The sequence below is a fragment of the Saimiri boliviensis genome, chromosome 2 (assembly GCF_048565385.1).
Source record: "Saimiri boliviensis isolate mSaiBol1 chromosome 2, mSaiBol1.pri, whole genome shotgun sequence".
Lineage (NCBI taxonomy): Eukaryota > Metazoa > Chordata > Mammalia > Primates > Cebidae > Saimiri > Saimiri boliviensis.
In genome coordinates, this window is record NC_133450.1 from 11,674,539 (window position 1) to 11,698,276 (window position 23,738).

The 23,738-nt window shown below is 52.8% G+C and overlaps 1 long non-coding RNA gene across 3 annotated transcripts in view; it reads right to left on the reverse strand.

The window, feature by feature from the left end:
• LOC141583474 (uncharacterized) overlaps positions 1–11,738 on the reverse strand; it is a 99,838-nt gene extending 88,100 nt beyond the window's left edge. For all 3 annotated transcript variants that reach the window (XR_012516091.1, XR_012516090.1, XR_012516092.1), the window contains exon 1: positions 7,106–11,738. This is a non-coding gene — a long non-coding RNA (uncharacterized LOC141583474). The remainder of the gene's footprint in view (positions 1–7,105) is intronic.
• Positions 11,739–23,738: the final 12,000 nt, after the last annotated feature.

Below are 23,738 nucleotides of genomic sequence, written 5' to 3' on the forward strand. Positions count from 1 at the left end.
TCTCGGAGGGTGCGTTTCCCCTGCTGTGAGATGGGAACCGCCCCTCCCTCCGCTGCCGTGACGACCGAATGAAAGCCGCGCGGCGCACCTGGTGCCCTCCGGCCCCGCCCACGGAAGCGGCGCCAGAGTGAAGGGCGTGGGGAGGGAGGCGGGCTGGCTTCCTGGGGCTGCTGCGGGGAGGCGGGGAGGCAGCGGGGTGCCTGGGATCTGGACCGCTGAAGTGTGAGCCCCACCCCTGTTTTTTTGGTTTTTGGTTTTTTTGTTTTGTTTTTTTTTTTTTTTTTTTTTTTTGAGAAGGAGTCTTGCTTTGTCGTCAGGCTGGAGTGCAGTGGTGCGATCTCGGCTCACTGCAACCTCTGCCTCCCTGGTTCAAGCGATTCCCCTGCCGCCTCAGCCTCCCCAGTAGCTCGGACTACAGCCACCGGCCACCATGTCCCACGCCCAGCTTATATACATACATGTGTATATATATATATACATACATATATATATATATACATATATATATACACATACATATATATATACACATACATATATATATACATACATATATATATACATACATATATATACATACATATATATATATACATACATATATATATATATTTTTTTTTTTTTTTTTTTTTTTAAGTAGAGACGGGGTTTCACCATGTTGGCCAGCTCAATTCCTGACCTCGTGATCCGCCCGCCTCGGCCTCCTAAAGTGTTGGGATTACAGGCGTGAGCCACCACGGCCAGCAGGTGTGGACCCTTGACAGCTGGCTGGCACCTGAGCACCAGAGCTGAGGGTTTGGCCTTGCCCTCAAGTCCTAGTTGTGCATCCTGCACACCGGCGGACCCATCAAGTCATTCACCTCTCCCACCTCACCTTCCTCTCCTGTAAAGCACGTCCGAAGTTAGTTAGAGGCTGGCGGCCTCTCCCCGGGTGCAGTTTGCCCCTCAACTCCTCCCATCCCAGGGACTGTGCAGGTGCAGAATCTGAGAGGAGGGAGAGAAGGGGAAAGCTCTGCGAGAGGAACTGGTTCCTGTCTCAGGCCCGGAGGGGACCTACCCAAAGTCTCCCAGGGAGGCAGAGCCAGATGGCTTCCTGGAGGAGGTGGCCTTCTGGAGAGCAAAGAGCCTCCTCTGCACTTAGTAGTATCTTCATGTTGGAATCTGTTTCCCTGTCCCTCGTTCTGTGACGTCCTGCCAGCTCTCCTCTCATTCACTGGGGTGCCTGCATGTCCTGAGTTCCCAGGAGGGGTCGTCTTTGAAGGCCAAACATTAGACAATCCTGTTATTAAGGGACCACGGAGAGGGGAGGGCTGTGGGCGCTCCGAGCTCTGGACAGAAGGCTCTGGAGAGTCCAATACCACAGCCCTGGGGGCATCCTTAAGCAGGGTGCACAGTCGGGAGTGGGGAGGGAAGAGGCTCAGGCCTAGGAAGACTTGTCCCAGGGGAGAAAAAACTAGAAAGCTTTAGGAGAGATGGTCAGAAGAGCCGGGGCTAACTGCTCAGTCGGGGCGTTTCCTGGGGTGGGGGCCCCTCCCTCTTAATAGCGGCTTGAGGGCTCCGGGCAAATTCCTGGTGGCTCCAGCTTCCAGATCCATCCAGGCCTTATCTTTCAGTGATATATACTGACATTTTTATGGAAGAAATAATATGAAGTCTGGGATTTGCTTCAAAATAATCCAGTTGCTGGGAGGGGTGAGAGGTTTATGGGAAACATAACTGGCCACGAGCTGATGATGGCTGAGCGGGTCCTGAGGACGTGGGCGTGCCTCGTCGGTATACATGTACCGTTCTCCATAATCAAAAGCGCGGACGTCCAGGGTCAGCCGTTTCTCTCCAGCTCCGCGCTGGCTGCCCGGGGCCCAGCGCCCTGGGCTCCCCACGGGTGGCCTCTTCCGCGGCGCCCTGTTCCCCGCACGGCCGCCAGAGGGAGCCTGCCACCGCGCGCGCCCCGCTCGCTCCCCGCACTTGAAGGCCACACTCCATCTTGTCCCTGTGGCCTCTCGGGCTCCTCTGCAGCCACACTGCCCGGCTGCTCAGCCTCCCGCACGGTCCCAAGTGTCCCTCATGACACTTCAGACATTGCAATAACGCATGGGACCTAGACGAAAAGCATTGCCTGTAGAGAATGTGTATAATCGCTCATATTGTAGATAGGTCTATTTGTTGATTATCTGAAGCCCGAATCCAACTGGGCACCCTGTTGTATTAGGTCCGGCAACCCTCCCCCGAATACCCTGGGAGCTCCTGCCCAAAGAACCATGTTGTCGTCCACAGTGCCTGGTATACAGTGGCACCCTCCCTAGCAGAAAATGGCCAAAAAGCAATCTCTGAGCGGAATCGGCCCCTGCCGCATTGCTCGAACGTCAGAGCCACTTGTTTCCGCCACACGGGGCCCTTTTGCAGTGTGCGACCTGCCCAACCGTGCCTGGCAGCCCCGCAGGAGACCAGAGGAGCAGGCGCTTCCTGAATGAGAGAAGTTGGCCCTCCCAGCGCCTGCTTCTCCCCAACAGAGGGCACGGACTGGCAGAGGAGGACTATGGCCTGGCCTTGGCTTGCTGCCCTCTCTGGGTGCTTTCTCATTCAGGCCCCATCTGGGGTGGGCCCAAATCCTCGCAGTGCCCCATGGGCGTGGGTAGAGGGGCTCCGTGCCAGGCGCCAGCTGCCCCCGTGGCCTGAGGGTACCCACTCAAATCATTCCAAGTAAACATTTGACCAGCCCTGCCCCAGCCCTCATCCCACGCTGACACTTGGCCCTTGTTCCTGTACAGGCCCCTCTGTGTCCCGTCCTTTGTGGCTGACATTTCAGCAGGGCCCTGGAAAGACCGGAGTGACCCCATGCCCCATCCCCTTCTGAAGACAGGCTCAAGGGAGGTGGTCCTGGTGGCGGCAGGCTCTTGGTGGGGGAGTCCCAGCAGACGGGCCGTCGCCTGGCTGGGCCAGCCACCTCCCTGAATACCCAGCTTGGGCTGCAGGCTACGGAGCCCACGGGTCTGGCAGTGGAACCATGGGACCCCAGCTGACTCGGCGGCTTTGTCCCCAGCCTGGAGTGATCTGAGTGACTGAGGCTCCTTCTTTGCTGAGAAGCCACAGATAACGCTGGCGACAGGGCCTGATAAAGCGGCTCTCAGAGGCCCTGCTATTCCCACAGGCCCCAAGGGCTCCTGCAGCCCAAGCCTGTCTGGAGCTCAGTCCCGCCCTGGGGGCTGCCCCTCGCACCCCGACCCTCCACACTGGAGGCTGAGGAGCAGGCTGGCAGACCCCTCCCTGCCCAGATCTCCTAGCACTCAGGTTTCCACCCCAGTTTCTGACTCAAAAGTCCCTAATGCCTCCGGGCCTGAGTGCAGTAAATGAACCCTCTGAATTATTCCCGGGAAGAGAATGTCAAAGACACGTCTCCCTCCGTGGAATTCCAGACTGTGGCTCCTGGGGAGCTGTCGGGGATGGAGATTGGGAGGCCTGTAACTTCTTTCTGGATCTCCTCAGAGGACATCCCAAGTCACTTTCTAAACATCCTCCTTGTTCATGTCACCAGAGCCTAACTCTATGCCAGTCTCTGCAATAGGCACAGGGGATGCGGGAACAAATAAGGTGTGGTCGGCCGGGCGCGGTGGCTTGCCCCTGTAGTCCCAGCACTCTGGGAGGCTGAGGTGGGTGGGTTGCCTGAGCTCAGTAGTTCGAGACCAGCCCGGGCAACATGGTGAAATTCTGTCTCTACTAAAAATACAAAAAAAATTAGCCTGGCGTGGTGGCAGGCGCCTGTAGTCCCAGCTGCTCAGGAGGCTGAGGCAGGAGAATCACTTGAACCAGGAAAGTGGAGGTTACAGTGAGCCGAGATCGTGCCACTGCACTCCAGCCTGGGTGACGAAGCAAGACTCCATCTCCAAAAAAAAAAACAAGTGGTCCGTGACCACAAGGACCTTCCAGGGAGAGGGGGCTGGAAGATCTGCACCCCCGCAGAGGTCTGACCCAAGTCAGCTCTCTACCCTCAGCCTGCAGAGAGGCCTGGCCTGGAGTGGGAGGTACCTGAGGGGGTATCTTGCCAGCCTTGAGGGAGTTGCGGGATCCTAGAGATTCAGTGCCACAGGGCTGGAGACTCGAAGCATGAGGGGCCTGTGAACAAGGAGTGTCCAGTCTGATGGAGGAGGCAGAGGCCCTGTCCTAGGGAAGATGCAGTCTCACCGGGGTGTCAGAGAGACCCTTGCGGAGGGCACTGCCAAGGAAGATGCTCCTGACAGCAGCAGTCCCACTTCCTGGGGCAGTGTGGGAATGCTGAGCTCCTGGCTGAACCATGGTAATAACATGGGACCTACTGCTGGGGCCACCCCATGGCAACCAGCCTGAATAAGGACCTTATATATGGTGGAGGGTGGAACGGGAGGTCCCGGCCTGGAGCACAACCCAGCTCTGCCTCTCCCTCGCTGTGTGACCCTATCTGAGGGCTGGAGGCTCATGGGGGACTTCTAGAAATAGAAGCTCCAAGCAAGAGTCCTAATGGGAAGGCCAGTGTGACTGATGGAAAAGGCCCAGGCTGCCTCCCCTCCCCAGGGGGGACGGGCTCCTCTCCAGGCAAGGCTGGGAGTTCTGTGGACAGCAGAGAGGAGGCACCCAGGCTTCCTGTACCTGTGGACCCAGGAAGTGCCTTCCCCTATACAGGGCCCCTGGCCAAAGGTTTCAGCTGGGCCTCTCACCAGGATCAGGGACCTTCAGCTCATAGAGGGAGGGCCTGGCATCTCCAGGTGTCCAGGCTTCACTCCTGCAGGGCCTCCCGCCCTCTCCTGTAAACCCCTTCCCAGCCAGCTATCCCTGAAACCACCGCAACCACACAGGCTCAGCGCCAAACACCACGCACCCCAGAACACCCCTTCCCTGGCCCTGGCTCCCCCGGGTGTCTGCATCCCGTTCAGAGTGGATCTTCAGCATCCATGCCTTCATCCCTCACACAGCCATTGGACACCCCGTGGGGAATAAAACAGACACAACTCCAGCCTTCAAGGAGCTTCCAGTTTCGTGCAGGGGAGCGGACTGCAGCGCAAGAATCAAGCCAATGACTAGGAGATCGGACCGCAGGGAGTGATCGAGGCGGCAAAACGGGCCAGGCCACAGGCTGGGTCAGGCAGGTGGCGGAGAGGAGGCGAGCCAGGGGAGGTCTTCCTGAGGAGGTGACACTGAAACTGACAGCTGAAGGCTGGTGAGAAGGGAGGGAAGATCAGTTCCTGTGCTCGGCCCGGGGGGGGGTCTCACATTCACCTCTGGACCTCTGGAATCCTTCCCTCGAGCCACCCCTACCTCACTGATCTGGGGTATTTCCATGGTAAGCAAGAGAAGGTGTGGCCAAAAGAAGAAGGGGACCCCAGACTGTAACCCTGAGGTCGGAGAGACTTAGGCAGTGGAGTATACCCCACGTGGTACCTGGCAGACGGGTACAACGGACGCCCACCCCCATGCTGAGCTGATGATAAAAGTACTTGTCTCATTAATCTTATAACTGTGTCCCTTCTTCAGCGCAGGGAGAGGACACAGACCCCTGGCCTTTGCTCAGGAAGGGCCTCCCCACCTGAACTCAAGCAGGAAGCTTGGCTGGTGCCCTAGGTAGCCCGGGCCTTCGGCCTCTCACTCTCCCCACCTCCCCTGGCCTAGCCCAGCTCTTCCTGTGTGGCCTTCCCACTCTGGGCCTGGGGCAGTGACTTTGGGGCAGGGCGGAAGGGCAGAGTGGTGCAGCTGTCTCCAGCCAGTTGATCCTGGGGGCACTGCGGATGTGAGCCAAAGGAGGCTGGGGGTGGGGATTGCCACTCCATTGCCGGGTGAACCCAAGGCTCCCAAGCTCATCTCAGGGGAACATTGTCCCTCTGCAAAGGGAAGGGACGGCTCCCCGACTCCAGGGTCTCTGCTGCACACACCAGGCCTGAGGACCTGCACACCAGCAAGTTGCGTTATTAAATGATAAGCTACCAGTCGCGGTGGTTCACGCCTGTAATCCCAGCATTTTGGGAGGCTGAGGCAGATGGATCACCTGAGGTCAGGAGTTCGAGACCAGGCTGGCCAATATGGTGAAACCTGTCTCTATTTAAAATATCAAAAAAAAAAAAAAAAAAATTAGCTAGGCATGGTGGCGCATGCCTGTAATCCCAGCTACTTGGGATGCTGAGGCAGGAGAACTGCTTGAACCTGGAGGCGGAGGCTGCAGTGAGCTGAGATGGAGCCACTGCACTCCAGCCTGGGCGACAAAGCAAGATCCTTGCTTTAAAAATAAATAAATAAAATACATGATGATAAGCACAATAATTTTCTCATTACGAAGCAAAGTAACAGAAACAATAAAGCAAAAACAAAAAAAATACAAAACAAAATAAAACCCAACAGCACAGCACAATATCATCTGACCCTGGCTGATGCTCTGTCACGGCAGTCAGAGCAGGTGATGGCAGTTGATGTCAAAACAGGCTAGACAAAGTCTGGCGGCTGGAGGGCTCCCCCATCCCCCAGAGTGGTGCTAGGGAGGCAGGAATATTCACAAAGCCCTATTCTGAGGCAGGCATAGCTACATTCTCAATCCCATTTCACCTTCACCAGCTCGCTAGGCATTTCGAATCCCCTATTTATTGAAATATACATATGGTACAACTTGCATGAATCTCAAATTGTCTGATGAACTCAAGCTTAATGAATTTTCACATAGGTATAAACCCATGTGACACCAACCAGATCAGGATATAAATCACTTTCCCCAGCACTTTGGGAAGCCGAGGCGGGCGGATCACCTGAGGTCGGGAGTTCAGGACCAGCCTGACCAACATGGATAAATCTCATCTCTACTAAAAAATACAAAATTAGTTGGGCATGGTGGGTGCATGCCTGTAATCCCAGTTACTCCGGAGGCTGAGATAGGAGAATTGAGGCAGAGGTTGCAGTGAGCCGAGATCGCACCACTGCACTCCAGCCTGGGCAGCAAGAGCGAAACTCCATCTCAAAAAAAAATAAAATAAAATAATAAAATAAATAAATCAACCACTTCCAACATTCCAGAAGTTTCCCTCAGTCCCCCTCCCAGTCAGCACCCCCAAGGGTAACCACTATTCTGACCTCTCTCACCACAGAGTAGCCTCACCTGTTGTTGAATTCAGCTTAATGGAATCACACAGCTCCTATTCTTGTGCGTCTGGCTTCTTTCACTCAACAGAATGTCAGATTCTTCCACGTCGCTGCATTTATCAGTAGTTTATTTATGCTGTTGCTGTGAAATAGTCCACTGTACAACTATCCCACAGCACTTCGGCCATTCTTCTGGTGATGAGCCTCGGGTTGACTCCTTTAGGGCCATCGTGACAACCCCCACAAATACCTTGTCCATGCCTGCTGGACACATGCACTCATTTTTCTTGGGTCTGTAGCTAGGAGTGTGCCTGCTGGGTAAGGGGGTGGTGTACCTTTAGCTTTCATAGCTATGTGTGCAGTCGGTATATTTAGCCCCATTTTACAGATATGGAACCCCATTTCACAGATATGGAACCTCATTTTACAGATGTGGAACCCCATTTTACAGATATGGAACACAGAGCATTTAAGTAGCTCCTCCAGGCTGGGCACGGTGGCTCGTGCCTGTAATCCCAGCACTTTGGAAGGCCAAGGTGGGTGGATCACCTGAGGTCGAGAGTTTGAGACCAGCCTGACCAACATGGATCTCTACTAAAAATACAAAATTAGCCAGGTGTGGTGGCGCGTGCCTGTAATCCCAGCTACTCAGGAGGCTGAGGCAGGAGAATTGCTTGAACCCAGGAGGCGGAGGTTGTGGTGAGCCGAGATGTCACCATGGCACTCCAGCCTGGGTAACAAGAGTGAAACTCCCTCTAAAAAAAAGCAACTTATCCAAGTTCACGCAGTTACTCAGAAGTAAAGCCTCATCTGGAATTCAGAGATTTCGGAGTCCAGTGTCTCCTTAAGGGAGGCCAGCTTCCTCTCCTGTCCTTTCATCCTACCTTTTCAGACAGGTCGAAGAGGTTCGAGGATGCGGGGGAAGGAGAGAAGCCCCTCAGACAGCCTGCTTGGTAATGAGCTCCTGGGGGATGTCCATGCTGCCTGAGATGGCACAGCGCCACCGAGGCAGGGGCTGGACAGAGGCCGACACGGAATAAGTGGGGAAACCTGCGCCTTGAGGGTCCCCCATCCCCCCACCCCCTACTGTGCGGCCCCTGCCTTCTCCAGTCTCCTCCCTGCCCTCATCTGTCCCCCTCACTCCAGCCACACCACCTTCCTTGCTATCCCCCAAACACCAAGCATGTTTCTGCCTCATGACCTTGACACCTGCAGGTCCCCCTTTCTGAATTTCTGCCCTAGACATCCGCAAGGCAGCCCTGAACCCACACTTTTTCACGGCCGCTGCTCAATTCCCTCGTCTAAAAGAACACCCCCATCGTGCACCGCCCCACCTGGTTACCTCCGTCTGACCTTCTGTCTTGTGTATATGGATTCATTGCCTATCTTTCCACCCTGGAAAGTGAGCTCCACAGGGCAGGGCCTCACCATCCTGTTCGCTGCTCCACTCTCAGTGTGTGGGCAATGCCTGGCACCTTGCGGGTTCTCTAGAGATACTGAATGACAGAAAGAATGAATGAGGCCGGGCGCGGTGGCTCAAGCCTGTAATCCCAGCACTTTGGGAGGCCGAGGCGGGTGGATCACGAGGTCGAGAGATCGAGACCATCCTGGTCAACATGGTGAAACCCCGTCTCTACTAAAAATACAAAACATTAGCTGGGCGTGGTGGCGCGTGCCTGTAATCCCAGCTACTCAGGAGGCTGAGGCAGGAGAATTGCCTGAGCCCAGGAGGCGGAGGTTGCAGTGAGCCGAGATCGCGCCATTGCACTCCAGCCTGGGTAACAAGAGCGACACTCTGTCTCAAAAAAAAAAAAAAAAAGAATGAATGAATGACCTCATGAACAAACACAACACAACCCCTCAGAGCAGCTGGCAGCAAACATTGCAAGTCAGGAGAGGCTTTTGGTGCCAGGCTTCCTGTTGACGTCCAAGTCTTAAGACAAAGCTCTCACCTGGACATTGGTCTAAGCCCCAGGGCAGAGTGAGGCGGTGCCCAGCCTGACCTTGGTGGCCCCAGGTGCTCAGCCATCACAGCCAGCTCTCACAGGAACCTACAGACAAGGTTCACCAATGAGGATCTGGGCCCCAACTGGGCTGACCAATCAGGATGGGGGAAATTTAGGCTTCCTGGGTGACAAGGGGGAGCTGAGAGCTACGGATCTCTCCAGATGTCTTTCCCCGGGGTCGGGGTGGGGGGCAGAGATCATCTTCAAAACAGGTGGGTCTAGGAATAATTGGAGGGGTCCTGGAAGGATCCCACTTTCCCCATCCCTAGCCGAAAATACATTCCTCATTCCTTATTGCTAATGTTGGCTTGGGAAACCTTTGGCTTGTATTACAGTTCTGGGCCCCAGTTTGTTCCATCTGTAAAATGGGTAGAACTAGGCCATGAAGTACCACAGAGAAACGGCCCAAGATCAAGGGTCTCTGGCATGAATTCTCACACCTCAGGACTGCTGCGTAGCCTCTGGCAAAGTCCTGCTATCTCTGCGCTTCAGATTTCCCACAAGTCAAATGAGGGAGGATCTCCAAAGACTGAAGTCTTCTCTTAGTCATTGTAAAGTGACTGACCTCCCGTCCTTTCTCAAGAAAGGGCAAGTTCAGCAAAGAAGGCAGAGGGGGGAAGCCTGGGGAAGAGGGTGAGAATGTGAAGCATGAACCTCACCAGTGTGACAGCGAGATCCTGACCCAGGCTTCCCGGAGGCCTCCTGTCTGACCCCCCAACCAAATGCCTGGCCGAGACTCGGTGTGGCTGGTGGGATGGGGAGCTGTCCGTTCAGCCACTCCTCTCTCCTCCTGTAAACAGGGCTCTGAGTTCCCAAGGGTGTCCAACAGCAGACTGCAGCTGGGGACCCTCTCCCAGAGTCTGTCCAAGCTGCTCACAGTTCTACCAGGTCCTCTAGTTGCCACTAAGATAGGAAAAGATAAATTCACTTTTCCCTCCAAGTCACAGAGAGACCTAGTTTTCAGATGCAGAAGCTGAGTTCTTCTTCAGGATCCCAGAGATCATTCATGTGAACGCATGAGGTTGCCCTAGCCTGGACTTGCAACATTTTGGTGTAACTTCACTGAATCCTCACACACACCTGTAAAGAACAGAGCATTATTCTCCCCATTTGACAGATGCAGGAACTAGTGCTCACAGAGGATAAGTGACTTGTGCAAGGCCACACAGCTAGTGCGTAGCAGGGCCAGAATGTAAAGCCAGGTCTGTCTGACTCCAGACCTGGGCCTCATGCTTTCTCCCTTGTCAGAGGAAGGGGTGTGATCTTGTGCTCTGGGGGTCCAGGAGCCTGAGAGATCATTCTACCAGCAAGGGCAGGGGAGAGGGCTGGGGCCTTTGCACCTGCTGTGTGCTTTATCTAAAAAGCCTTCCTGGCTGGGTGCGGTGGCTCAAGCCTGTAATCCCAGCACTTTGGGAGGCCGAGGCGGGTGGATCACGAGGTCAAGAGATCGAGACCATCCTGGTCAACATGGTGAAACCCCGTCTCTACTAAAAATACAAAAAATTAGCTGGGCATGGTGGTGCGTGCCTGTAATCCCAGCTACTCAGGAGGCTGAGGCAGGAGAATTGCCTGAACCCAGGAGGCGGAGGTTGCGGAGAGCCGAGATCGCGCCATTGCACTCCAGCCTGGGGAACAAGAGCGAAACTCCGTCTCAAAAAAAAAAAAAAAAAAAAAAAAAAAAGCCTTCCTTTAGAGGGGAGCATCACACACTGGGGTCAGTTGGTGGCGGGGTGGTGGGGGGCTAAGGGAGGGACAGCAGGGGGTGCGGAGGTCGGGGAGGGATAACATGGGGAGAAATGCCAGATGTAGGTGACAGGGGATGGAGGCAGCAAACCACCTTGCCATGTGTGTACCCATGCAACAATCCTGCATGATCTGCACATGGACCCCGGAACCTAAAGCACAATTAAAAACAAAAAAACCTTCCCTTAGAAAACTGCCTCGCTGAATCCCACACTTTACTCAGGTCTCAGCTTCAGGGTTACTGCCCCAGGAAGCCCTTCCTCTGGGCTACTGAGTCTCACATAGAACAACTCCTCCATCTCCCGCGATGCCTTTCCCCCTTGGCCCAGGCAATGGGTCTCCCTGACACCCACCACCCTCTGCAGCACGAGCTTGTCTGAGATGTGTATTCAAGTGTTTGTTGTTTGTCTCCACCAAAAGAACATGAGGTTTTGCCTGTCTCATTCACCACCCCATCCTCAAGGCCCAACAGTGTCTAGCGCATAGTAGGTGCTCAATCAACACTTGCTGGGAGAGGGCATCAGTGACTGCCTTTTTCCTTAATAAGGTTAAGAAAACGGGGCATCTCTGATCTGCTAGGCCTGGAGGAGAGGGTTGACCCTTGAAACCTTGGACGTCTCCTTCCAAGCCTGTCGCCGCTGTCAGTGGAGAGCCCAGCGCTGGCACCGGGAGCCGAGGCTCTCTCTGCAGCTTCCAGGGCGCAGGCCGTGAGTGGCAGATGAAGCAATCCACTAAGGGCTGGGGCGCTGGCCCCACGGCGCTCTGGCTCCGAGCCCAGTGCTCTTTCTAAGAGCCGGGGCAGGGCCCCGCCGCGGGAGAGGGATGCCGAGGGCCCCGCGCCCTCGCCGCGCGTCCCCCGCGGAGCCCCGGGCCGCCCGACCTGGCCCCGCGCCCGGGGCCGCGCCCTCCCTCCCCGCCCGCGCCGGCGCCGCCGCCGCCCCCTGCCCCGAGCGCGGCCCCCGCGCTGCCCGCGGCTCCTTCCCCAGCGGGGGCCGTCCCCGCGCTCAGGACGGGCGCACCCGGGCCCCGGCCGCCCGCGACCCCCCGGGCTCCCCTCGACCCCGGCCCGCCCGCCCTGCCCCCAGACTCGGGGCGCCCGCAGGCCCCGCGGGGCACGGGAACCGGCAATTTCCCCGGCCGCCGCCCCGCCCGCCGCCCGCTCTGTACTTAGCTGATGACGGGTTCCGCGGCCCTCGGCGGGGCGGGGGGCGGGCGGCGGGTTCAGGGCGGGCGAAGCCGGCCCAGCCGGTCCCGTGCTCGGCTCGCAGGCGGCCGCCGGGCTGTGTCATCCACCAGGAATTTCTGTTTTCCCCTCCGCGGGGCTGGAAGAAAAAACAATAATTAGGTCACTGGGCAGGCGGCAGAGAGGGTGTGGGACAGGCCAGTGGCGCCCTGTTGGGCAGGGAAGGGGTTGGGGAGGACGGCGGGGAGGGGACGGCCCACAGCGCTCTCCTTCCTGCCCTGCCAGGCCTGCCCGCGGGTGCAAGCAGAGGCAGCGCTGGCCGCGTCCACCGTGCACTCATCCACAGGCCTTTGCTGGGCACCTCTTGTGCACCCAATTCGATGCGAGGCGCTGGGAATTCAGCAGTGAGCAAGACAGAAGGAAGGACCTGGCGAAAAAGATAAAAAAAAAGGCGGAGAGGCAGCCAGGCGGTGACCACACAGTGGGAGGCCACGGCACAGGCCGAGGCGTTTCAGGGTATGTGGATGGGAGCCAGGTAGTTAGGGAAGGCTTCCTGGAGGACGTGGCACCTGCTCAGAGGCTTGAAAGAGGCATGGGCCTTGTTGAGGGGAGAAGCAGGTGGGGTACTCCAGGTGGAAAGAGCGCAGGTGAAAAGGCTTGGAGGCGAGAAGACAGAGCGCACGCCGAGGACTGAGAGCCTGAAGGCGCGGCAGAGAAGCATCGCACGAACTTTCAATCCTCAGGGTGGCTCCACCGATTAAAGACGCATATTTTTGATCCCATGGGGCCCCTCAACACAAGCCAGCTACTTTAGTGCACAGCTGAAGACATAGCCACGTTTTCCTACATTAAAGGAAGACTGGTTTGGACTTACTGAGAGGTACTAAGTCCGAGTACTGTACCTATGAGTGACTGAAGACATTTTCTAGGGGTCATCTGGACTTAGCACATTTCTCTCCTTCACTCTGACCTTAAGGCAACCCCCTCCCCCCGCCACTCCGATGGGACGGGATGCCAGGGCAAGGGCACCTGCCTGAGTCGTTCGGAGGATGAGCCGTGAGACTGGGGAGGTGGGCAGTTTTGGGGTACAAAAGGTCTTGCGGGACATGGTAGGGAATTCAGGCTTAAGGGAACCAGGGAGCTGTGGTTTACAGCAGGGAGGTGGGGGACAGGATCAGATTTCGGGAAATTTAATAGCTGACAATAGCCACTATTTATTTGGCTCCTATTACATGCCGGCACAGGACAGGTGCTTTACACACATTTCAGTAAACTTGACAATAATCCTGTGAGCATGGTGCTAAGTCTCATTTCACAGAAGAGAAAACAGGCCAGGGAGGTCATCTGCCACAGGTCGCTTGCCCATAAGGGGCAGACCCAGATCTGCAGAGTGCTGGGCTGTGTTGTGGGAGCTCCGGCGAAAGAAGCAGGCTCTGCCCTTACCCTCAAGGAGCCTGTTTTCTGCTGGCGGAGATGAACGTGAAGTGCCTTGGTCAGGGTCATGTCAGAGTGGAGTTGACTGCTCTCTGGTATGGCCCCAGGGGTAGGTTGTCCAAGACTGGGATGGCGATCCTACTTCGAGGGTTGTCCAGGGACCCAGGCTCCTTCCATCTTGCTGCTCTGCCATCTTGGGATATCCACTGTGGGCTCCCGCCCATATCTGCATTTGGGGCAGAGGAAAGGGATGGGGGGACACGTCCTCTCCCTTAGGTTAAGTTGCTTCTACTTACAACCCTCTGGCACAACTTAGTCACATGTCACACTTAGGTGCAAAGGCAGCTGAGCAATGTAGTCTTTTTTTTGAGACAGAGTCTTGCTCTGTCACCAGGCTGGAGTGCAGTGGCGCCATCTTGGCTCACTGCATCTCTGCCTCCCAGGTTCAAGCGATTCTCCCACCTCAGCCTACCAAGCAGCTGGGATTACAGGCACATGCCACCATGGCTGGCTGATTTTTCTATTTTTAGTAGAGACAGGGTTTCACCATGTTGGCCAGGATAGTCTCAATCTCTTGACCTCATGATCCACCCACTTCAGGCTCCCAAAGCACTGGGACTACAGGCGTGAGCCACCCACCTGACCAGGCAAGATAGTCTTTAATGAGGCAACCCAGGGCCCGACAGAAACAAACAAACTTTTCACACTGTAGAACAGGCTTGGTGAACATTTTCCGTAAAGGGCCAGACAGTCAGTATTTCAGGCTTTGCGAGCCATACATTCTGTGGCGTTGCCTGCCCTACTACAAAAGTGTGAAAGCAGTTACAGATACAGAAATGAATAAGCCTGTCTGCCCTTGCAATAAAATTATATTTATGGACAATGAAATCTGAATACCGTATAGTTTCTATGACTCACAAAACATGTTATTTTCAATCACTTAAAAATGTGGGGAAAAAAAAAAAAAACCAGGCATGGTGGCTCAGGAGGCTGATGGGCAGATCGCTTGAGTCTAGGAGTTTGAGATCAGCCTAGGAGGACCCTGTCTCTACGAAAAAATAAAATTAAATTAAAAAAAAAAAAAAAAAAAAGCCCGGCATGGTGGCTTGCACCTGTAGTCCCAGCTACTCTGGAGGCTAAGGCAGGAGGATTGCTTGAACCTGGGAGTTCGAGGCTACGGTGAGCCGAGACTGTACAATTGCACTCAGCCTGAGTGACAGAGGGAAACTCTGTCTCAAAACAAAAAAGTAAAAAAGAAATACTTCCGTGCTTTCGGGCAGCACAAAAATAGGCAGCAGACCAGATCTGGCCTGTGAGTTATAACTTGCTGACCCCTGCCACAGAAGAAGGGAAGGATGGAGATTAACAGACGACCAGCAGCTTGTGCTACAGTAATCACACATTAGACAAGGCCACGTGGAAAGTCCTGGGCTCTGAGAACTTGAAGAAGGAATGAGGCTCCCTGGAGGAAGTGTAGGACTTTGATAACAGGGAAGGCAGAGAAAGGTCATCTGAGCTGAAGGCACAGTGATGAGAAAGGCCTGGGCGCACAGAAGTCAGGCCACCACACAGTTGGAGGGATGGAGAGGGAGGGCCCAGCTGAATGAGGATGAGCCTCATCCAAGTCTGCCAGGCTGCAGGCTTTTGCTTCCTATGGGCAGTGGGCAGGTGGGGAGTCATGTGATCACAGCTGTGCTCCGTGAACTTAATTTTGAGTCATTTCATATGGCTCTGTTCCTCCAAGAAGCCAGCTCTGATGTCCTTAAACCCATCTCTTTCTAGCCTGGGCCCTTTAGCAGGATCCCTATGGGCCTCGGGTCGTAGAGCCTCTCCTTAGTGTCTACGCAGGAGGATGTAAGTTCCTGGCGGGAAGATGGACAAAGCAGTATCCCTCACAATAAGCAACACGAAGTCCTAGTGGACGAATATATCATACAGGCCAACTGGCCAGCATGTTACACACGCTTTTACTTTTTTCCAGAACAAGCACACACACACACAATCTCTCTATCTGCATCTGTACATGTATCTCTGTCTAGATCCTCATTTGTCTCTGTATCTGAAGCTGTATTTATGTCCAAGGCCACATGCATATATGAATCTATAACTACATCAATAGAGCCACCACTTACCCAGTATCCGAAGCATCACTTTAAGAATAGAAGCCTTAGTGCCAAAAAAAAGGTAAAATACAGTTGTCCCTCGGTATCCATGGGGGATTGGTTCCAGGGCCCCCATGCATACCAAAATCCACAGATGATCAAGTCCTTATATAAAATAGCATATTATTTGGGCCGGGCGCGGTGGCTCACACCTGTAATCCCAGCACTTTGGGAGGCCAAGGCGGGTGGATCACGAGGTGAGGAGATTGAGACCATCCTGGCTAACATGATGAAATCCCATCTCTACTAAAAATACAAACAACTGGCCAGGTGTGGTGGCACATCTGTAGTCCCAGCTGCTTGGGAGGCTGAGGCAGGAGGATCTCTTGAACCCAGGAGGTGGAGGTTGCAGTAAGCCAAGATCACGCTGTTGCACTCCAGCCTCGGCAACAGAATGAGACTCCATCTCAAAAAAATGAAAAAAATCAAAATAAAATAGCATGTTATTTGCATATAACCTGTACAATCCTCCCACAGACTTTAAATTATCTCTAGATGACTGATCATACCTAATACAATGTGATTGTGTGAATGCTATGTATACAGTTGTTATACTGTATTATTTATGGAATAATGACAAGAAAATCCTTTTTACACGTTTAGTACAGACATAACCATCCTTCCCCCCGCCCCAAATATTTTCAACCCACAGATACAGAGCTGACAGTAGAGTGAAGGATGAAACCAGCCCCGAGTGGCAAAGTGTGGGAGCAGCAAACTTCACAGCAGAGATCATCCTTTACTTCCTATTGACAGCCGTAGTTTTCTTAATAAAAACATGCCCACGTAGAACGCTTGATTTATCTGAACAACAACAAAATACTTTCAGTATGGTTATAATAAAAACATTAATTTTTCTAAATATGTTTTCTTCTGAGCCCCATTTCACGGGATTCTGTGCGAGTCAGACTGGGCAGGGGAGGCAGCCTCATGTGCAGTAAAGAACCTGAGCTCCGGCCGGGCGCGGTGGCTCAAGCCTGTAATCCCAGCACTTTGGGAGGCCGAGGCGGGTGGATCACGAGGTGGAGAGATCGAGACCATCCTGGTCAACATGGTGAAACCCCGTCTCTTCTAAAAATACAAAAAAATTAGCTGGGCATGGTGGTGCGTGCCTGTAATCCCAGCTACTCAGGAGGCTGAGGCAGAAGAATTGCCTGAACCCAGGAGGCGGAGGTTGCGGTGAGCCGAGATCGCGCCATTGCACTCCAGCCTGGGTAACAAGAGCGAAACTCCGTCTCCAAAAAAAAAAAAAAAAAAAAAAGAAGAACCTGAGCTCTGAACTCAAGACCCTGGGGTCAGGGCTCATGGCTTTGCAGCTAACACCCTGTGGGACTAAACAAATCCATCTCCCCTCTGGGCTTCAGTTTTCTCAACTGGCCAACGGAGTCATAATATATTTCTAACGATGAAGCTCAAGGAAATCAGACAGGGGAAAATGCTCTGTTAAAACTGAGAAAGGGCCAGGTGCGATGGCTCATGCCTAGAATCCTAGCATTTTGGGAGGCTGAGACAGACACATCACCTGAGTTCAGAAGTTTGAGACCAGCCTGGCTAACATGGTGAAGCCTTGTCTCTACTAAAAAATACAAAAATTAGCCAGGTGTGGTGGTGCATGCCTGTAATCCCAGCTACTCAGGAGGCTGAGGCAGGAGAATTGCTTGAACCCAGGAGACAGAGATTGCAGAGAGCTGAGATCACACCATTGCACTTCAGCCTGGATGACAGAGGGAGACTCTGTCTCAAAACAAAACTCAAGTAGGATGTCCTGAGTTTTCCATGGGTGCTGAACTTGAAGAGCCTGGCCTTGGGCTTTCATTCCTGCTTCAGCTTCCATGGCTATCAAATGGGCTGACCTCCTAAGGGTGGCAGGGGAAAGAGTGATGGGAAGGGGACCAGGGACACTGTGAGCACTTGACTGATATGTGCTGTATCAGTTACTCATTGTTATGTAACAATTGCCACAAAATTTAGCAACTTAAAACAACAGATATTTATGATGTCACAGTTTTCTGGTGTTGGAAATAAATTTTCAGTGCCACAAAAGAAATAGCACTCGAACATAAATTTTCTCAGCAAGGCAATTTACGTCTACAGAAGGGTATGTCTCCCGGTTGGAGCAATGGTGAGAGCACACTTGAACGTGAGAGGAGAAGGGGTTCTTATCCTTGAGGTAGGTAGCCCCTATCCCTACTGCTCTGTCATTCCCCTATTGGCTAAGGTTGGACTGCACAGTCTAACCTAATTCTGATTGGCTATTTTAAAGAGAGCAGGGATAGGAGCCAGACTGGCGGGGTGAGCAATTTCAGTGGGAAGGACAATGATGGAACGGGTGACTAAAGGTGACTCAGGTCAGAGCAGGTGACCAGGGGTGACTCAGGATGGAGCAGGTGACCAGGGGTACAGATGTGAACTACTCATTAGAGCTGACAGGAAGGTTGTTTATTGAAACTAGCGGCAAGGAGACAGAACGAGGAAGATAAACTTTAAAATGGAGACGAACAAGGAAACCGAACATACTGACAGACTGATTCTTAGAAGAGAAACTTAGAACTGACTGTATTTGACACTGGGTCAAGAATCTGGGCATAGGTTTCTAGCTGAGTCCTCTGCCTCATGGTCTCTCTCAGGCTGCAGTCAATCTGTAACCAGGTCAACAGTCATCTGATGGCTCATCTGGGGATGGATCCTTTCTAAGCCTACTCATGCGGTTGTTGGCAAGATTCTGTTTTTGTGGGTTGCACGCCTGTGGGCCTCGGTTCCTCTCTGGCCTGGCTGGCCTCGCTGGCTGTTGGCTGGAGACTGCTCTCATATCCTTGCCACGTGGACCTCTTCACTGGACAGCTCATGACATGGCAGCTGGCTTCACTCCGAGAGAGCAACAAAGTGCCCAAGGTGAAAGCCACGGTCTTTTTGCAACCTAATATCAGAGGCAACGTGCCATCACTTTTGCTGTATTCTATTTGTCAGGAGCCACTCACTAAGCCCAGCCCACACTGGAGGAGAGGGCATTCCACAAAGGCATTAACACCAGGAGGTGGAGACCACACGGGACCACTTTAGAAGCCCCCTAGTACACTCGCCAAGCCTTGCTCTGAGCCAAGCTCAAGCTCTAAGATAGAGTGAACTCTAAATGGAGGGAGATGGGGGAGAGGCCAGAGAAATGTGTTTCCTGGTGGGCTTCCCTAGACAGGGCCCCCGGGCCTGCCCACCCTGATCTTTATCACCAAGGCAGGACCTGTTTGATGGCAGGGGGATTTGCAGCCAGCAGGAGCTGCATTCCAGGGCTGACTACTTAACATTCCAGAGGAGCTCTCAGTAATTAGTGTCCTGCCCATCCCAGGCCTGGACTACCCAGCTCCCCTGCGTTCCCCTGGCTCGGCCAGACGACTCCCTCGTAGCTTTGGGTCACATTGAGAGGCCCAGAGACGGACTGGATGTAAGCAGGGTCACACAGCAATGAGTCTGGTAGCAAAGTAGGGACTGGGGCCCACATCCTCTTACCTACAGCTTGTGGGCAGGGGGCAGCTGTGGACAGAACCTTAGGGCCGAGCCCCCTGGGGGTGAGATGCATTAAAGCAAACCTCAGGCAAATCACTGTTTCTCTGAGCCTCTATTTCCTCACCTGTAAAAGTGGAGGGAGCTGGTTCTAAGATCACATGGCACGTGACAGACTCCTTGAGCAAACTTGACACCTGCTCTTCTGAGCCCTCTTTTTGACTAGGCCTCATCCTTAGACCCTGTCTTCAGCCTGTCTAGCCCAGTTTTAGCAAGAATCCTGTGGCACTGATTTAGCAGGAATCCCCCTACCCGTGATATCTCCTCTTAGTAACTTCCACCCACTGACAGTGTGCTCCCACCCCTCTTTTGGCTAGCTGGCTGCAAACCCTCAGCTGTCTCTGCTGTATTTGGAGTTGAATGTAGTCTCTCCCCTATTGCCCTGTTGTGACAGTCTTGACAACTACCACAATAGTCCTAGATAAAGTCTTCCTTAGGGAAAAAGCCAGTGGGGGCCCTGGGGGTGGGGGATGTGCTGACTCACAACTAGAATACCAGCATTTTAGGAGGCCAAGGTGGGAAGACCACTTGAAGCCATGAGTTCAAGACCAGCTGGGGCAACACGGCAACACCCTCATCTCTCTAAGAAAATAAAAGTTTTTAGGCCAGGCGTGGTGGCTCACACCTATATTCCCAGCACTTTGGGAGGCTCAAGCAGGTGGATCGCCTGAGGTCAGGAGTTCGAGACCATCCTGGCCAACCTGGTGAAACCTCATCTCTACTAAAAATACAAAAATTAGCTGTGTGTGGTGGCAGGCACCTGTAATCCCAGCTACTCAGGAGGCTGAGGCAGGAGAATCACTTGAACCCGGGAGGTGGAGGTTGCAGTGAGCTGAGATCATGCCATTGCACTCCAGCCTGGGTGACAGAGCGAGATTAGCTCAAAAAAGAAAAAAAAAAAAAAGAGAAAAAAAATTTATTTAATGAGCCAGGTGTGCATATGTATGCCTATAGTCTCAACTACTTGGGAGGCTGAGGTGGGAGGATCACTTAAGCCCAGGATTTCAAGGCTGCAGTGAGCCATGATCTCACTACTATACTCCGGCCTAGGCAATAGAGCAAGACCCTGCCTCTTTTTAAAACAGAGAAAGAGAGAAAGGCCAGTGGGGCCAGAAGTCTCTGGATACCCTTCTTGTCTTCTCTGGCTCTCATAGTTGGGCTTACTACTCAGCCCCTGTGGCCTTTGGAGCAAACGCCCAGTGGCCCTTGATTACACAACTGGAGTCTCACTCTGTCACCCAGGCTGGAGTGTAGTAGTATAATCTCGGCTCACTGTAACCTCTGCCTTCCGGGTTCAAGCAACTCTCCTACCTCAGCCGCCTGAGTAGCTGGGATTACACGTGTGCACCACCATGCCCAGCTAATTCTTGTATTTTTAGTAGAGACGGGGCTTCACTATGTTGGTCAGGCTGGTCTCGAACTCCCAACCTCATGATCCACTCACCTTGGCCTCCCAAAGTGCTGGGATTACAGGCATGAGCCACCATGCCCGGCCTCTTTGGAGACAGTTTTATTTAAACCTTCACGACTGTGTCCCAGGGCCGAGCCAGTTGCCTCTCATTCCAAGCTTGAGTGAGCCTCACAAGCAACAGGAAATGGCAAACTCCCAGAGGAGAGACGACTGGCAACAGGCCACACCTCACCATCACCCAGGTCTGTCTGTCTTGCTGGGCTAGGCTCCAGGCTCTGTGAGGCACAGACCCTGATTTCTGTCCTTAAGAAGAGTCTAAGGTCACTGGGAGGCCAGCAGAGTCATTGGTGTAGGGGTCACCCCACAAAGAACCCTGACAGAGACTTTTGTAGCAATCTTAAATGAAGTCATTCAGAACTTCACAGACCTGCATTTAGGATTGGAGAAAGGAGAAGACATAGATGAAACCCACACCCATCACAGAACTGCACTGCCTGCCGGGGGTTCAGCATGAATTCAGACATTTTTAAATCCTGTGATCACTATGCGAGTAGCACAGTTATTTTCAGTTTTATTTTGGAGGATTAAGAGCATTAATTTGTTCAAGATAAACATTTACAATCTATACAGAGATCAGGAAAAAATATCACTCTGAAAGGATATTATTGGGACTGTTGGCCAAATTTGAACCATCAGGAGTTGGCAAGCTACGGCCCTCAGGACAAAGCTGGCCCGGCCGGCTGCCTGTTTTCATAAATAAAGTTTTATTGGAACACATCCGTGCCGGTTCCATTTCACTTTATCTATGGCTGCTTTTGCACAGTGGGGCGGAGTTGAGTAGTTGCAATTGGGACCATATGGCCCGCAAAACTGAAAATATCCGTCTCTCTATAGAAGATATTTGCTGACTCCTAGATGAGATAATAGCAATGTATCATTGTGAAATTTCCTGATTTTGATAACTATATTGTTGTTATAAAGAAAAAAAAAATCCTAGTTCTTAGGAAATAACCACTGAAGCATTTAGGGCTAAAGGAACATGTCATCTTCAACTTACTGTACTCTTGTGCAGAAAAAAATGTGGATGCATTATGCATGTGTAGATATAAACAGAGACAGAGGGAATATGATAAAATGTAGGGCAGAAACTATTTGGGGGATCTCAGTGAAAGCTATACAGGAGCACGATACAATCACAGTACATTTTTTATAGGTTTGAGATTATTCTAAAATGAAACAATTTTTAAATTCATACTTTGACATTTTGCATATTGTTTTGACCTTTCTTCCTTTTTTAAAATATAGGGAATCTAAAAAGAAAAAAATAGTTCCCTGGGGTTCTTGTTGACTCTCAAGCCCTGCCTCTCACCACACACACACACACACACACACACACACACACACACTCCTGTACCCACCCACACACTCACACTATACATTAACACACACCTCCCGTACCTACTCCCATACACATATACACACACATTATATATTACCACACACACACCCTGTACCCACCCACACACTCACACATTGTACCCACCCCCCACACACATATACACACATACAATACATTGACAAACACAAACCCTGTACACACACACTATACATTAACATACACACACCCTATACCCACCCACACACTCACATACACTATACATCAACACACACACACCCCCTGTACCCACCCCACCACACACATGGACATACGCACACACCATACATGAACACACACACACTCAAACCCTCCACACTATACATTAACACACACACAATACATTGACACACACCAACCTTGTACCTCTCACACACTATACATTAACACTCATACCCCTTGTACACACACACACACACTCTATACATATACACACACACCCTGTACCCACCTACACACTCACACACTCTCTCTATATATATACATATACACACACACCCTGTACCCACCTACATACCCTATTCACACACACGCCCCACCTGGTCACACACAAACACACACACACACATGCACACACACACACACACACACACACAGACACACACGCACTCAGGCATGTCAGGGTCCCAGCAGACAGGTGTATGGCCCTCCCGCTGCAGAGGGGGAAGGGGAGGATCGCAGGTCGAGGGAACGAGATGACCGAAGGGAGTCCTCTGATAGGAGCCAGGCGTGCTCCAGGGAAGAGGCAGGAATCACGTTAGGACTTTAAACTCAACCATTGAAAATGGTGAAAATAAAAAGGCAGAGCGCTTCCAGTGAAGGCGCAAGCCCAGTAAAGGGGCGGCAGCAGGTGATACGAGGCATGGCAGGGCCTAGGGGCTGGGTCTTTGCCCGGGTGGCAGATGCCTGCAGTGCTGAGGATTCTGGGGGATGCTGCACCCCTCCGCTGCCAGCGGCTCTGCTGGCGTCCTCCGGCAAGAGCTTCGTGGGCTTCTCCTCCACTCAGGCCGGACGTTCCTCAGCACCCAGCCCCTGAGGTAATTTGCTAAGTTCACCTACATATGGCAAAAGCTCAAAACCCCTCCTTTCTTCCCCATTCCCGCAGACCCCCGGTTCTCCTCCGTCAAGGTCACCTTTGCTAGTGCAAGTATGTGTGGTTTTTTTCTTTACACAAATAATAGCTTTCTGCATTTACAGGCATGCACCTTGCTTCTTTCACATATTGTTAGATCTTGGATTATTCCATGCCAGTCCATGCCATTATGACAGCTCCATTCACATGTCATAGGAGTTCCTCCAAATGGGATGTGGGGAAGCACACAGCTCCCCAGGCCTTTGCTGGAGAGAACGAGACAGAAAGCAAGCTCTTGTCTACTGACTGGGAAGCATGGGAACCAGGGACCAGGGCCTGTGTCTGTCTCATCTGCCTGGGATGCCGTCTTCCTTCTCGTTCAAGATTCGGCGCTTGTGTCCACTACGCCGTGATGCGTTCCCTAACCTCTGGATTCAGAATTCATTGTTCCTCCCCTGTTCCGTGCAGGTGGCCAGCAGATCCCCCATCATCTGCAATCTGTAGTTAAATTGGTTGCACACCGCCGGGTGCGGCGGCTCATGCCTGTAATCCCAGCACTTTGGGAGGCCCAGGCAGGTAGATCATGAGGTCAAGAGATCGAGACCATCCTGGCCAACATGGTGAAACCCCGTCTCTACCTAAAAATAC